Here is a 14,691-nt window from a genome sequence, read left to right as displayed (position 1 = left end):
CTGGGGAGAATCTGACCCAGGTAAGATAAACTTCCCCAAAGCTCCACCACACACGGCCCCCTCCAATGTCGGGCACAGACATCGTCTGCCCTGCCAGCCTCATCATAGCTCATTATGGCTGCTGCTTGCTCAGCAAGTTTGATTTCATGTCCAGAAAAATCTGAATTTCAAAACTACCTGGGTGCTCTCTGTCCAGTTCTGGGGGAAATCGCCTCCCTTTTGCCTTCCTCCTCAGCCCCCTGCCCTCCCGATTCTCTTCACAGTACTTTAGGCCCTCACGAAATATGAGGGCCTAAATCCAACTTAAAGCCTTAAGTAATAAGAAAAGAAAAAAAAATTGTTTTTTGACATAAAGACAGAACTAACAACGCCCGAGTGCCCTCTCTGGGCCGAGACCTCGCGTCTCAACAGCCCTCACCTCAGCTCGTCGACGCTTCCCCCCCACCGGGGGTCAACGGCCTTTTCCGGCCCAAACCCGCTCCTGGGCTCATGAATAGTCAACGAGGCCTTTCTGGGCGGGACCAGAGGCTTCCTCATGAATAATTCATGACCCGTCCACGGCTAGCCGGGGCGACCGGCCTCGCTAGACTTTATGAATATGCAAAGCAGGGGCGAACGGCGGCTAGCCGGCCCCTAGCCCGCCCGGCCCCTGAGCAGCCGCCTCTCAGCCACGGGCTGCACACTGACCCGACGCGACCTTCGGTCAGGGGCCGCTAGCCTGGGCCACCTATACAACGACAGCCTGCTCCGGGGCTTCCTGAGGAGGTGCCTGCCCCGCCGAGGTTAGGACCCGAGGGACCGTGGGGCTCGGGCGGGCCAGGACGCCAGGCCGGCGGGTCCCAGAGAGGTCTGAGGCGGGCGCGGGGCGGCGTAGGGGAGGGAAGCGAGAGCCTGGGGGGCCCAGGGACCCGAGTTAGAAGAAGGCCCGAGAAGTGCGGCGCGGTGGCTCCACCTGGGATCCCAGCACTCTGGGAGGCTGAGGCGGGCGCGTCACTTGAGGTCAGGAATTCGAGACCAGCCTGGCCAACATGTTGAAAACCCGTCTCTACAAAAAATACAAAAATTAGCTGGGCGTGGTGGCGCGCGCCTGTAGTCCCAGCTACTTGGGAAGCTGAGGCACGAGAATCGCTTGAGCCCAGGAGGCTGAGGTTGCAGTGAGCCGAGATTCCGCCATTGCACTCCAGCCTGGGCGACAGAGCGAGACTCCGTCTCAAAAAAATTTTAAAAAGTACAAAAATTAGCTGGGCCACCTGACGTGCGCCTGTAGTCCCAGCTGCTCGGGAGGCTGAGGTAGGAGGATCGCTTGAACCGGGGAGTTTGAGGTTGCAGTGAGCCAAGATCGTACCATTGCACTCCAGCCTGGGCAACAGAGGGAGACCCTGTCTCAAAAATAAAAAAAAGAAAAGAAAGAAAAAAGACATAAGGCCAGAAGGCCAGAGCTTTCCAATACTTGAGGGCATCTGCAACCTCTTCATCCCTACCCTGGACCTGACTTTGTATTCTTTACATTAATTTGTAATTATGCAAATAAAACGTAAATATACTCTCCTTTGTGCCCTACCCCTAATCTCAGTTTTTTCTGCCCTGGTAACTGTGGGAGCAGTTGGGGGTGTGGCTCCTTGGATCGTTTCTCACCTGTTTAGGTAGATATTTCGTATCCTGTGGTGCTTTCCAAAGGCTCCTGGAGTCCCATGAACCTCCCCAAGGGGATTTCCCAAGAGAGTAGATGAAAGAGTGAGCCACTTGAAACCTGTTCTTATTTTGTTTCTGCAGGAAAGAAAAAAAAACTATTCAAGTTGGCGAGAACATGAGTTTAGAACATAATGACTAAAACTGAAATTTGGGCTGAAGTATTCTTTTAGTGCAAGTTTTCTCAACCTTCTCCCCACCCCCACCATCATAACAACCAAAAATTTCTCTAGACTTTGCCAAATGTCCCATGGGGTGTGCAAAATTGCCCTCTGTTGAGAACTACTGCGTTCACCCTATACTTTCCGGAAGTAACTGCTTTTTAAGCTCCAACCACACAGATGGTTTGTCTGCACCAGCCCTTCTCAGCCTCCGCATTTACCAGCCTCTGTGGCTGGATCACTAGGCCCTCTGTGCTGGCTGTTCTAATTTTCTTCTGCCTTCAGATCTGAGCTCAGTCAACTACTACCATATCCAAAGACTTACCCCTCTCTGCCCTATACTATTGGCAGTCCACCCCACCAGCAAACACAGTTATTCGTTATTCTGTTTCTTTCATAGAATTTCTCTCAATCTAATTTTTTTTTTTTTTTTTTTTTTTTTTTTTTTGTGAGACAGAGTCTTGCTCTGTCACCCAGGCTGGAGTGCAGTGGCGTGATATTGGCTCGCTGCCACCTCCACCTCCCAGGCTCAAGTGATTCTCCTGCCTCAGCCACCTAAGTAGCTGGGGTTACAGGCATGCATCACCATGCCCGGCTGATTTTTGTATTTTTAGTAGAGATGGGGTTTCACCATGTTGGCCAGGCTGGTCTTGAACTCCTGACCTCAAGCAATCCACCCACCTCAGCCTCCCAAAGTGCTAGGATTACAGGCTTGAGCCCCCAAGCCCAGCCCTGGACTTCATTTCTTTGATAACCTGTTTTGTTTTTTTCTCTCTACCACCTGGAATAAGTAAGTAAGTGTCATCAGAGGCCCGATCTGGCAGAGTCGCCCCAGGATGCCCAGTGCTGGCACACACAGTAGGCACTCAATAGACATTGGTGGACTGAAATTATAAATTACCCTGTTTTCCTCCGAAGAGCTTCTGTGGAGTTTCTCTTACTCCTTTCCTTCCTCATCATTTGGCAGGCTCCTTGTGACCAAAGGAATGGGTTAATAAGCCCCTGTGCCTGGCCCCTGTGCTAGGAGCTGTTGGGTAAAGCCTTCATCTTTACCACTGGCTTAACTCCTTGAGGTCAAGAGCTGTTATTTTTACTTCTTTTATTATGTTCATTGAAGGTATTCAAATAGATACCTGAATTAACTGTTCCTCAGTGAACATTGAAGGTATTCAAATAGTTGAATGAATGAATTGGTTACTTAAGGAACAACATTAGGTAATTAAACATTGACAGTGTTACAGGGGGCTTTAGAAATACTCCAAGTCTAGTCCTTTACTTTACAGATGAGAATATAAGTAATTTGCTCAAGGTCCCTAAGCTTCTTAAGAGGCCGGGTCACATGTGCAACCCATGGTCTCATACCTCTTATTTTGAGACTCTTTCTTGTCTCCAGTCAGGCTAGTTTCTGATTACTTTTCTGTGAACCTGACTTACAACTCAGACACAGAAGTCCCAAGCCAAATACTCGCTTCTTGTCAACTAAAAAGGCTTTGAGCCTGTGCTTTTTCATCTTGATTAAATACAGCCCTGGGGATAATGGCCTAATGAACTCAAAAGTGCTATATGATATTCAAACAACTTCCCAGCTTCCTTTGTACCTTTCAGTGATAAGAGACTGGGAATTGTCCCTGTCAAAGCATTTTGTTTGTTTTGCAAGGAGAAAATGTGCATTGTGGCAGAACTTGATCAGTTTAGAAATTTCCAAATAACCAGAATTTTGACAAAGGTCAAAATTCTCCAGCTGAAGTTTTGCCAAACCCCAGTAGTAAAACAACACATGACACAGGTGAAAATAGAGGAGGGAATCTTATTTGAGATGACTTTCATTGGCTAAATTTGACCTTTCTCTCTTTAGACACATTTACATCACCTGACTCTGTACCTGAAACAGTTGTCAGTCACCAATCAGTCTCTAGTTTGAGCCTTGTTTTTTGAGGGCTAAGGACCATTTTTCCTTGTTAGTTAAAAAGAATTCAGGGTTTCTTTCTTGTTCTTCTTGATCATTTCATATAGGCAGCACCTGGTTAGGGGAGTCTTGGTGTCATGCTTTTAGTTTTTAGACCTTTATAGTTTATTCCGAGGCATCTGACAGCGCACTGTGTCACCAGAAGCAGAGCTATCTTTTTTTTTTTTTTTTGAGATGGAGTCTCACTCTCTCACCCAGGCTGGAGTGCAGTGGTGCAATCCCGGCTCACTGCAACCCTCCGCCTCCCGGGTTCAAGCTATTCTCCTGCCTTAGCCTTCTGAGTAGCTGGGATTACAGGCATGCGCCACCACACCCAGCTAATTTTTGTATTTTTAGTAGAGACGGGGTTTCACCATGTTGGCCAGGCTTCTCTCGAACTCCTGACCTCAAGTGATCTGCCCACCTCAGCCTCACAAAGTGCTGGGTTTACAGGCGTGAGCCACTGCGCCTGGCCAGCAGAGCTATCTTTTGCCTACCTAAAATGATCGGAGCGCTGCTCATCAAGTTCAGTTTAACCTTGGAAATCCTCCCCCAAAAAATGGTTCATTGGAGGGTTATCAAAATAGAAATATTGAATATAAAATATCTTCCCAGGAGGATATTTCCCATTAGATGTGTCTCCCTCTTCAATGTACACAATCGTGATACCAAATATAGAGAAAAAGAGATTGGGATGGAGGGAGCAGCTAAGTAGGAAGGGTAGTTTCTTTATTTGTTTTCAACATTTATTGGAACTCTGAAAAGCATAATGTCCAGTTATGAAGTTGACACCATCACATTCATTCATCAAGCATTTATTTTGTACCTACCATTAATAAAGCACTCTACTTTGCACTGCGGGGATCACAGAGGTAATGACTTGGTCCCCAAACTATGGAATTCTACAGTTTAGTGAGAGAGGGAGATCTGTAATACTAATGGAGGTATAAAGTATATGATAGAATGTAGAGAAGGAAGCTATACATTCTGAATTGGGAATCAAGACAGCTTTACAAAAGAGGTGACATTTTTAGGAGCAGAGCATGTGTATATCATTTTCTTTACTTGTTCTTTGGCAATGGTTAGAATACCTCAAACCAATAAAAGCAGACATTTTGCCCACCACTTTAGAATGAGGAGAGAAAAGGAGGTGTAAGATCCTTTCTTTCCACTCCTGGCAGCAACATGCTTCTGAAAGCTAAATGTTGCTTTTGCAATTCCAAATGTCTCACTTACGATTAAGAGAAAAGCTGAGTAGAGAGAGTCCTCCCTCATCTTTGTCCCCTTCCTCAGTAAGGTTAAGTTAAATGTGGCTTTTTCTTTTCAGCTGCCTTATTTTAAGCGCTCATTTCTATGTCGGGATGTCTTTTTATTCTGGTTTCCATTGGAGCATGCAGTAGCCATCTGATTGCAGGGAGTGGTCAGTGGTGCTTATAAATGTATTTATGAACGTGACTCTGAAATCCTAGAATTTTAAGCATCACCGAGAAAAGAGAAGCAAAATGATTTAGAGAACTGTAGTTTTGATTCAAGCCTTTGCGTGTGAACTGGCTATATTGCTAGCTTATTTGGGGTATTTTGTAGAAAGAAAGGCAAAGGTAAAGAGTTGCCAACCTAGCTGTAGCTTCTGAACTTTATCCATCCTTTGGCAGCCAAGGAGAAAGGAGTCAATATGAAATAAGTCCCCAACTATAAGGTCTAATTCCTGCTGCTTCTGCCCACATACTGTCATCCTACAAAATATAATTCCATGTGTAGGTGGCAATTTATTATGGCCTTCATCCTTACTCAGAGCTGCATATCAATTTCTGCCTCCTTCAAATGAATCTGTTCTGACTGGCAGAAGGATCTCCATGAGGGTTGTGAGTTTCTGGGGAAAGCCTAGGGTTTAATGAACTAGAACAGGAAATGACAGGGGCTGTAAGTGTAAAGCTGCTGCTTGCTTGAGTGCCTAGACTAAGAAATGATGTCAAGAAAGATATTGAATTCTCAAGCATTATGGAAATGTTCTATTTAGCTACTTGGTTCTGTCTTCTGAATGTGAAGTTTTGTTGACGTGTAAAATGATGTTATTCCCCTTAATGATTATCACTTAATAGAAGTTTCAAATGAAATTGACTTTAAACTAGTTTTCCATGATTGCTACTTGGTACATCTGCACAGAGATCTAGATGAGGTGATGTACAAAATGCTCCACACTATTGACAGCCTATAATTTGAGGCCCTTTATTTTCTACATTTCTTGGTGCTTGGAAAATGAGTTACCTAAAAAATGGTTTAGAATTCCTATACGACCATATTGCAGGCTCAGCCCCATGAGGGTCTTGTTTTTCTTCCCTTAGTTGATATGACTTCGTGATAAGTTAAATTTGTAAATACTGATGATCTCTTGATTGCGAAGGTCCCAAATTTAAGATCAGAATACTTATGATCTTTGCATAAACTGAACACAATAACACAAGAAATCTGAGGCAGACTTTTCTTACACCTCTTCTCATTAAACTAACAAAGGCCAATTTCTTCCTGCCAAAAGAAAGGTTAAACAGCTGGAAAGTGTAAGACATCACAGGAAAATTACCTACCTACCTTTAAAAATGGAAGGGAGAAAGAGACTTGGAAGAAGTCCTCCTTTACAGGTTTGCTAGAACTTACATCTAAGGAAACTGTCTTCCTCCCAAAAAGCCAGATTTCTGTGGAAACCATGTTCTTCAACGTGACAGGGACAATGTTAACCTCAGTCACATTAATGCACAGCACAGAAAGATTTACCATTTTAAGAGGCATTGGGGGCTGGGTGCAGTGGCTCATGCCTGTAATCCCAGTATTTTGGGAGGGTGTGGAGGGAGGATTGCCTGAGCCCAGGAGTTTGAGACCAGCCTGGGAAACATGGTGAAACCCCGTCTCTATAAAAAATACAAAAATTAGCTGAGCATCGTGGCATGCACCTGTAGTCCCAGCTACTCAGAAGGCTGAGGCAAAAGGATTGATTGAGCCCAGGAGGTTGAGGCTGCAGTGAGCTGTGATTGTGCCACTGCACTGCAGTCTGGGCAACAGAGCAAAACCTTGTCTCTTTAAAAGGAAAAAAAAAAAAAAGTATTTTTTATTAAACATATAGATCAAATTCACTACTTTAAAATATACAAATCAGCATATTTTAGTATGCTGATTCACAAAGTTGTGCAACCATCACCACTGTCTAATTCCAGAACACCTGCATCACCCCCAAAAGAAGCCCCATGCTTATTAGCAGTCATTCTCCCATTCCTTCCTCCCCTATTCCTTGTCAACCATTAACCTACTTTCTGTCTCTATGGATTTGTCTACTCTGGATATTTCATATAAATGAAATCATACACTATGGCCTTTTGTATCTGGCTTCTTTCACTTAATAACTAAAGTATAATATTCATTCATGCTGTAGCATGTATTCCTTTTTATGGCTAAAAAGTATTCCATGTTTACCACATTTTGTACATCTGTCAGTTGATGGACATTTAGGTTTTCACCCTTTTGCTGTGAAGAATAATACTTCTATGAACATTTATGTAGAAGGTTATGTGTGGATATATGTTTTCATTTTTCTTGGATATATATCTGGGAGCAGAATTGCTGCGTCACATGGTAACTCTATGTTTACCTTTTTGAGAAATGGTCAAACTCTTTCCAAAGCAACTACACTGTTTTACATTCACCAGCAATGTATAAGGGGTTCCAATTTTCCCATATCTTTGCTTCGTCATTTTCCCCTTTTAAAAAAAGTTATAGGTTGGGTGTGGTGGCTCATGCCTGTAATCCCTGCACTTTGTGAGGCCAAGGTTGGTGGATCACCTGAGGTCAGGAGTTGGAGACCAGCCTGGCCAACATGGTGAAACCCTGTCTCTACTAAAAATATAAAAATTAGCCAAGTGTGGTGGCGCATGCCTGTAATCCCAGCTACTTGGGAGGCTGAGGCAAGAGAATTGCTTGAACCTGGGAGGCAGAAGTTGCAGTGAGCCCAGACTGTGCTACTGCACTCTAGCCTGGGCAGCAGAGTGAGACTCCATCTCAAAAAAAATTACAGCCATCCTACTGGGTGTGAAATGATATCTCATTGTGGTTTTGATTTGCATTTTCCTAATGACTAATGATGTTGAACATCTTTTCATTTGCTTCTTGGCCATTTTGAAATCCAAGAAGTATATCTTTTGACTTTTTTCTTTTTCAAGATTGTTTTGGCTATTCTGAGTCCCTTGCATTTCCATTTGAATTTTAGGATCAGCTTGTTACTGCCTGCCAAAAAAGGCAACTGAGATTTTGATAGGGATTACATTGAATCTGTAGATCAATTTGGGGAGCATTGCTATCTGAATAATATTGTTTTCAATCCACAAATATGGATATCTTTCCATTTATATAGGTTTTCTTTAATTTCTTTCAACAATGTTTATAGTTTTCAGTGTACAAGTCTTACACTTCTTTGGTTAAATTTATTCCTAAGATTTTTATTTTCTTTGATGCTTATATTAGTTTGCTTGGGCTGCAATAACAGAATACCACAAATAGTGTGGCTTAAACAATGGAAGCTGATCTTACAGTTCTAGAGGCTGGAAGTCCAAGATTAAGGTGCCAGCAGAGTTGGTTTTGGGTGAGGCCTCTCTTCCTGGCTTGCAGACTGCCTCCTTCTTGCTGTGTCTTCACATAGTCTTTTCTCTGTGCATATGTGGAGAGAGAGATGTCTTTGATGTCTCTTCCTCTTGTTATAACTCCAGTCCCTTTGGATTAGCACTCCACCCTTATGACCTCATTTAACCTTAATTACCTCCTTAAAGGTCCTGTCTCCAAGTATAGTAACATTGGAGGTTAGGGCTTCAACATATGAATTGGGGTTGGGGAGGGCATAATTCAGTCCTTAACAATGCTATTATACATGGAATTGTTTTCTTAATCTCATTTTGGGATTGTTCATTGCTAGTGTATAGAAAAATAATTGCTTTTCCTATATTAATCTTGCATCCTGTATCCTTGCTGAACTTGTATTAGTTCTCACCAATTTTTTTGTGAATTTTCTATAGACAAGATTTTGTCATCTGCAAATAAAGATAGTTTTAATTCTTCCTTTCTAATCTGGGTGCTGTTTATTTATTTTTCTTGGTTAATTTCCCTGGCTAGAACCTCCAGTACAATATTGAATAGAAGTGGCAAGAGCAGATATCCTTGTCTTATTCCTGATAAGGAATTTTCTTAGGGGAAAGCATTCAGTCTTTCACCAACAAGTATGATGTTAGCTGGGGCTTTTTGTAGATGCCCTTTATCATATTAATGGCTTTCCTTCTAGTCCCAGTTTGTGGAATGTTTTTTATCATAAAAAGATATTGGATTTTGGCCAGGCACAGTGGCTCACACCTGTAATCCCAGCACTTTGGGAGACCAAGACGGGCGGATCACCTGAAGTCAGGAGTTTGAGACCAGCCTGGCCAACATGGTGAAACTCCTTCTCGGCTAAAAATACAAAAATTAGCCAGGTGTGGTGGCAGGCACCTATAATCCCAGCTACTCAGGAGGCTGAGGCAGGAGAATCGCTGGAACCCGGGAGGCAGAGGATGCAGTGAGCAGAAATCATGCCACTCCAGCCTGGGTGACAGAGAGAGACTCCATCTCAAAAAAAAAAAAAGATATTGGATTTTGTTTAATACTTTTTCTACATCTATTGATCATGTGAGTTTTATCCTTTATTCTTAGTATGTTAAATTGATTTTTATATATTGAACCAACCTTGCAATCCTGGGATAAATTCCATGTGGTTTGTGGTGTATATTCCTTTTTATATGTTATTGGATTTAGTTTGCCACTATTTGGGGGGAGTGTTGTGTCTATATTCATAAGGAATATTGATTTGTAGTGTTCTTGTGATGTTCTTTCTTCTGGTTTTGGTATACCCGTCTCATAGAAGGCATTGAGAAGTGTTCTCTCCCCTTTTATTTTTTGGGAAGAGTGTGAATTCTTCTTTATATATCTGGTAGAATTCACCAGTGAAGCCATCTGGTCCTGGGCTTTTCTTTGTGGAAGGTTTGTTGTTGTTGTTGTTGTTGTTGTTTTTAACTACTAATGCAATCTCTGCTTATTATAGGCCTATTCAGGTTATCTATATTTTCTTGAGTCATTCAGTAGTTTGTGTCTTTATAGGAATTTGTCCATTCCATCTAGGTTACCTAATTTGTTGGCATACAGTTGTTTTTTTTTCTTTTTGAGATGGAGTCTCGCTGTATCACCCAGGCTGGAGGGCAGTGGCATGATCTCAGTTCACTGCAACCTCCGTCTTCCAGTTCAAGCAATTCTCATGCCTCAAGCCTCCCAATTAGCAGGGACTACAGGCACACACCACCATGCCTGGCTATCTTTTTTTGTATTTTTGGTAAAGACAGGGTTTTGCCATGCTGCCCAGGCTGGTCTCAAACTCCTAGCCTCAAGTGATCCACCCACCTTGGCCTCCCAAAGTTCTGGGATTACAGGCATGAGCCACTGCTCCTGGCTGGCATGCAATTATTTATAAAATTCTCTTATAATCCCTTTTATTTCTGTAAGGTTGGTAATAATGTACCTCTTTCAATCCTAATTTTAGTAACTTCAGTCTAATTTTTTTCTTAGTCTGCCTTGCTAAAGATTTGTCAATTTTGTTGATTTTTTTTCCAAGAAACAACTTTTGGTTTTATTGATTTTCTCTATTGTTTTTCTATTCTCAATTTTGTTTGTTTCTACTCTAATCTGTATTATTCCCTTCTTTCTGCTTGCTTTGGATTTAGTTTTCTCTTCTTTTTTGAGTTTCTTAAAATGTAAGATTACGTAATTTATTCGAGGTCTTTATTTAATGTAGCATTTACAGCTATAAATTTCCCACTTAGGTGTGCTTTAGCTGCATCTCATACATTTTACTACATTGTTTTTGGTGGGGGTTTTTTGTTTTGTTTTGTTTTTGTTTTTTTGAGATGGAGTCTTGCCCTATCACCCAGGCTGGAGTGCGGTGGCGCAATCTCAGCTAACTGCAACTTCCACCTCCCAGGTTCAAGCAATTCTCATGCCTGAGCCTCCCGAGTAGCCGGGATTACAGGTGCATGCCACCGCACCCAGCTACTTTTTGTATTTTTAGTAGAAATGGGGTTTAACCATGTTGGACAGGCTGATCTCGAGCTCATGACCTCAGGTGATCCACCAGCCTCGGCCTCCCACAGTGCTGGGATTACAGGTCTGAGCCACCGTGCCCAGCCCTAATTTTGCTACATTGTGTTTTTGTTTTCATTCACTTCAAAGTATTTTCTAGTATCTCTTGTGATTTCTTCTTTGACCTAATAGGTATTTTGGAGTGTGTTTTGTGGTTTCCACATATTTGTAAATTTCCCAAATTTCCTTCAGTTGTTGATTTATTGTGATATTGCTTGTGGTGACAGAATATACATTGTATGATTTCAGTCCTTTTAAATTTATTGACACTTGTTTTATAGCCTGACATATGGTCTATTCTGGAGACTATTCCATGTGCACTTGAGAAAATGTATAGTCTGCTGGTTTTGGGTGGAAAGTTCTATTGATGTTCCTTAGATCTAGTTAGTTTGTAGTGTTGTTCAAGTCTTCTATTTCCTTGTTGGTCTTCTGTCTAGTTCTATCTGTTTCTGAGAGGGAAGTATTATTTCTCTAATTAGTATTGTTGAATTGTTTATTTCTCCCCTTATTTATTTTTTGCTTCATGTATTTTGAGGCTCTGTTGTTAGGTAGATATTTGTTTCTAATTGTTGTATCTTCTTTTTTGTTGTTGTTGTTCTGTTGCCCAGGCTGGAGTGCAGTGGCGTGATCTTGGCTCACTGCAACCTCCAACTCCCAGGTTCAAGCAATTCTCCTGCCTCAGCCTTCTGAGTAGCTGGGATTACAAGCACCCCATACCACACCCAGCTAATTTTTGTATTTTTAGTAGAGACAGGGTTTCACCATGTTGGCCAGGTTGGTCTCGAACTCCTGATCTCAAGTGATCCACCCACCTCGGCCTCCTAAAGTGCTGGGATTATAGGCATGAGCCACTGCACCCAGCCTGTATCTTCTTGATAGACTGACTTTTAAAATCATTATTAAATGTCCTTTTTTTGTGTCTAGTAACACATTTTATCTTAAAGTCTTTTTTTGTCTGGTATAAGTATAGCTACTCCAGCTCTTTTCTTTGGCAATAATAAAAATGCCAGATGGGCCCGGAGTGGTGGCTCACTCCTATAATCACAGAATTCTGGGAGGCTGAAGTGGGAGGATCTCTTGAGGCCAGAAGTTCAAGACCAGCCTGGCCAACAAATAAGACCCTGTCTCTAAAAAAAAAAAATACTTAATAATTAGCTGAGTTTGGTAGCCTGCACCTGTAGTCCCAGCTACTCAGGAGGCTGAGTTGGAAGGATCACTTGAGCTCAGGATTTTGAGGCTGCAGTGAGCTATGATTGTGCGTTGCACTCTAGCCTGGATGACAGAGTGAGATCCTGTTTCTTAAAAAAAAAAAAAAAAAAAAAAGGGTGGGGAGAGAGATAAAGATCGCTTGAGCCCAGGAGTTCAAGACCAGCCTGGGCAATACAGATGCCATCTCTAAAAAAACTTTCTAAAATTAGCTGGGTGGGGTGGCATGTGCCTTTAGTCCCAACTACTTGGGAGGCTGGGGTAGGATTGCTTAAGACCAGGAGTTCAAAGTTGTAGTGAGTTGTGATCACACCACTGCACCCCACCTGGGCAACAGAACAAGATTGAATCATTTCAAAAGATTAAAATAAGTGAAATAAACTGTATCTCTTATAGACAGAATATAGTTGGATCATGTTGTTTTTATCCATTTTTCCAATCTCTGCCTTTTGATTGGAGTGCTTAATCCATTACTAACAAGGTTGGATTTATGTCTGTAATTTTGCTATTTGTTTTCTATATGTCTTATGTGTTTTTATTTCTTTCTCCCTTACTGCTTTTTTTTGTAGATATTTTCCAATGTGCCATTTTAACTTCTTGTCATTTCTTTTCCTATATATTCTAAAAATATTTTCTTTTTAGATTTATTTTATTTTATTTATTTTTATTTTTTATTTTTGAGATGTAGTCTCACTCTTTTGCCCAGCCTATAGTGCAGTGGCGGGATTTCAGCTCATTGCAGCTTCTGCCTCCCGGGTTCAAGCGATTCTCGTGCCTCGGCCTCCGGAGTAGCTGGTACTACAGGTGCACACCACCACACCCTGCTAGTTTTTGTATTTTTAGTAGAGACAGGGTTTCACCATGTTGACCAGGCTGGTCTCAAACTCCTGACCTCAAGTGATTCACCTGCCTTGGCCTCCCAAAGTGTTGGGATTACAGGCATGAGCCACTGCACCAGGCAATTTATTTTATTTTTTAGAGACAAGGTCTCACTCTGTCATCCAGGCTGGAGTGCAGTGGCACAATCATAGCTCACTGTGGCCCTGAACTTTTGGGCTCAAGTGATCCTCCCAACTAAGCCTCCTGAATAGCTGGGACTACAGGCATGTGCCACCATGCCCAGCAAATTTTTTTTTTTTTTGGATTTTTTATAGAGCTAGGTTTTCTTTTTTTTCTTCTTTTTTTTTTTTAATTGATCATTCTTGGGTGTTTCTCGCAGAGGGGGATTTGGCAGGGTCATAGGACAATAGTGGAGGGAACGTCAGCAGATAAACAAGTGAACAAAGGTCTCTGGTTTTCCTAGGCAGAGGACCCTGCAGCCTTCTGCAGTGTTTGTGTCCCTGGGTACTTGAGATTAGGGAGTGGTGATGACTCTTAAGGAGCATGCTGCCTTCAAGCATCTGTTTAACAAAGCACATCTTGCACCGCCCTTAATCCATTTAACCCTGAGTGGACACAGCACATGTTTCAGAGAGCACAGGGTTGGGGGCAAGGTCATAGATCACCAGCATCCCAAGGCAGAAGAATCTTTCTTAGTACAGAACAAAATGGAGTCTCCTATGTCTACTTCTTTCTACACAGACACAGCAACAATCTGATTTCTCTATCTATTCCCCACATTTCCCCCTTTTCTATTCCACAAAACCGCCATCGTCATCATGGCCCATTCTCAATGAGCTGTTGGGTACACCTCCCAGACGGGGTGGCGGCCGGGCAGAGGGGCTCCTCACTTCCCAGAAGGGGCGGCCGGGCAGAGGCGTCCCCCACCTCCCGGACGGGGTGGCGGCCGGACGGAGGCGCCCCCCACCTCCCTCCCGGACAGGGCGGCTGGCCGGGCGGGGGCTGGCCCCCACCTCCCTCCTGGATGGTGCAGCTGGCTGGGCGATCTTTTTTATTTTCATTTGTCTAAAGATATTTTTGAATTTCCCTGGTGAGTGCCTCCTTGATCCATTGTTTATTCCAATGTGTTGTTTAATTTCCACATACTTAGGAATTTTTCAGTTTTCCTTTTGTATAGATTTCTAGTTTTATTTCATTGTAGTCAGAAAAGATACCTGGTATGACTTCAGTCTTCTTAAACTTGTTAAGACCTGTTTTGTGGCTTAACAAGTGATCTGTCTTGGAGAATGTTTCATGTATGCTTGAGAAAAATGGGTATTCACCATTATCACTGTTATTGGGTGGACTGTTCTATATAGGTCCAATTGGTATATAGTGTTGTTCAAATCTTTTATTTATTTATTGATCTTATGACTGGTTGTTCTACCCATTGTTGAATATAGGTTATTGAAATCTACTCTTTTTGTGTTACTGTCTGTTTCTCCTTTCAATTCCATTAATGTTTGCTATAGCTATTTGGATGCGCTTATGTTAGGCACATATATAATTCTTACGTCTTCTTGGTGAATTAATGCCTTTATCATTATATGATGTTCTTCTTTGTCTCTTGTGACAGTTTTTGACTTAAAGTCTATTTTGTTGGATATAAGTGTGGCC

The 14,691-nt window shown here is 42.4% G+C and overlaps 1 protein-coding gene and 1 long non-coding RNA gene across 9 annotated transcripts in view; one reads left to right on the top strand and one right to left on the bottom strand.

The window, feature by feature from the left end:
• HORMAD2 (HORMA domain containing 2) overlaps positions 1-558 on the bottom strand; it is a 90,109-nt gene extending 89,551 nt beyond the window's left edge. For 3 of the 8 annotated variants that reach the window (XM_055374170.2, XM_055374168.2, XM_055374169.2), the window contains exon 1: positions 419-506. The gene's annotated coding sequence lies outside the window, so the exon portion shown is untranslated. Of the gene's footprint in view, positions 1-177 lie in introns of all 8 variants that reach the window. The other 5 variants (XM_019018586.4, XM_004063264.4, XM_063704703.1 and 2 more) reach the window with 4 other exon arrangements.
• Positions 559-645: 87 nt separating this feature from the next.
• The window catches only part of LOC129529410 (uncharacterized), a 64,408-nt gene continuing 50,362 nt past the window's right edge, over positions 646-14,691 (top strand). The window contains exon 1 of the long non-coding RNA XR_008674901.2: positions 646-782. This is a non-coding gene — a long non-coding RNA (uncharacterized lncRNA). The remainder of the gene's footprint in view (positions 783-14,691) is intronic.

Source organism: Gorilla gorilla, chromosome 23, assembly GCF_029281585.2.
Source record: "Gorilla gorilla gorilla isolate KB3781 chromosome 23, NHGRI_mGorGor1-v2.1_pri, whole genome shotgun sequence".
Lineage (NCBI taxonomy): Eukaryota > Metazoa > Chordata > Mammalia > Primates > Hominidae > Gorilla > Gorilla gorilla.
Note: the sequence above shows the minus strand (reverse complement) of the source record. Positions and strands in the feature narration are given on the sequence as shown.